The sequence below is a fragment of the Bactrocera latifrons genome, unplaced genomic scaffold, assembly GCF_001853355.1.
Source record: "Bactrocera latifrons isolate USDA-ARS-PBARC rearing strain unplaced genomic scaffold, ASM185335v1 scaffold_1888, whole genome shotgun sequence".
In the NCBI taxonomy this organism is placed as follows: domain Eukaryota; kingdom Metazoa; phylum Arthropoda; class Insecta; order Diptera; family Tephritidae; genus Bactrocera; species Bactrocera latifrons.
This window is the reverse complement of record NW_017535394.1, coordinates 4,239-5,935: the sequence shown is the minus strand read 5'-3', so window position 1 is coordinate 5,935 and position 1,697 is coordinate 4,239. Positions and strand designations below refer to the sequence as shown.

The window sequence follows — 1,697 nt, the reverse complement described above, 5'->3', positions numbered from 1 at the left end:
TATATTTATTTACTTTGGGCATTTGAAGTTTTGATAAAATCTTAAGTCATATGCATATAACTATGTGTACTTGTAAACAGATTTTAAAAAACCATACGCATAATATATATAATATATAGAAAATATTCATATGTATGTATACATATAAATTTGTGCATTGTGAATATACGAATCTGTAAGCGTATATTTCTAAACATTGAAATTAACTTAATTTTTTCCCATTGTTGTTAGACAACTACTCAATTCTGTTATTGTCGTGCCCCTGATGTTAAGTGGTGAAACCCGCTAATAAGTTTCTGTGGTGAAACGCACTCATCCAAAACAGTAAATATCCCAAAATTGAAATATCCCTAAATTTTTGACATCGTGAACCTTCTCTATAAATATACGTTCTCGGTTTATATGTTTATTGTGGTTTTTGTTTCTCCACTAGTGCCTATCGGCCCAGTATATGCCTTTCGTTTTTTTCTCTTCAACCATTTCATCAAGTAGCGGCAAGAGCCAATCCTCGAACTTACAATAGTTATCGTTCGGTACAAGCAAATTACCTATACGATTTATACCATGATCCCGTAAATCTCGGCCAGATTCGAATGATCCCGTGTACGTGGGTGCTAGGCATTTAATAAAGACTTCTTCAACGCTGTCGTTACTACACAATCCACCATTTGGTGTTCAACTAGGAATCGTAATGTCTCCCGTAATCCGGACGATACTAGATTAGATGTGAATCCATGGAATATTGTACAGCTGTGGTTTCGTCTAATGAATTCTTCCGTTTCATGCAAATCGGCTTCTTCAGGTTTCAATGGCTGCTGCCTACAATCAAACTAAGAATATTTTAAAATACGTAAACCTTTCCATAAAAATTTGGTTACACTACCATTAGATTGATTTCTCTTATTACCAACACAAGATTAGTGGATTGAAACCCCGTATTAACATACGACTCAAATAATTTTGAGTAATCAATTCCCTGATTAAAAAAATAGTCCCGCTCGATGGGCGTATTTTCCGGTATATTTTCACTCCGTTTAAGTACCGCTTCTTTGGCGATATCTGACGTAAGAGTTTTGATGCTTGGCTGTCAAACGCAGCAACCTTGCACCAACCACAAAGTAAATAGTGATGGTGACTTTCATATTATTCCCATTCCAGCACATTAGTATTAATTGCATAAATGTATTAATAATTTGGAAAAATACTGGCGCTAGTTGTTTGATCATGACAGTGTCAGAAGGTAACGAGCAGACGCAAAATTATTGGATCGATCATTATAAAAGTGGCCATCAGCAAGAGGAGTTGAATTCTTGTAAAACTTAAAACAACCCCGAAAATATAATTTACACAAAATAACACAGCTATCCATTTTGTATGTACACAATTTCGTTGTTCCATACTAATACTTTTCACAACAATGAAATTTTAATATTATGTTCAAAGTGAAATTTGTTATGCAAAATATAAGTAAATAGTAATTTATTTGTTTTAAATTATCAATTGTTATTACAAATGATATAACAGAGCTATTTTATGATTCTCTTTGTAAAATAACGTCAGTTTGCTAGAGCTTTGAATAATTTTGCATTTTATATATTAGTAGTATCCTCTCCTCTCTACTGTCGTCAGCAAATTTAAAAATATTTTTAAACTAACGCGAACGAGAACTGAGAGCCCGTTGTCATGTAGTCGTGCAG

At 33.5% G+C, this 1,697-nt stretch overlaps 1 pseudogene; it reads right to left on the bottom strand.

Moving 5' to 3' along the window:
- The window catches only part of LOC108967446, a 2,375-nt pseudogene extending 1,316 nt beyond the window's left edge, over positions 1 to 1,059 (bottom strand).
- Between the last annotated feature and the right edge of the window lie 638 nt (positions 1,060 to 1,697).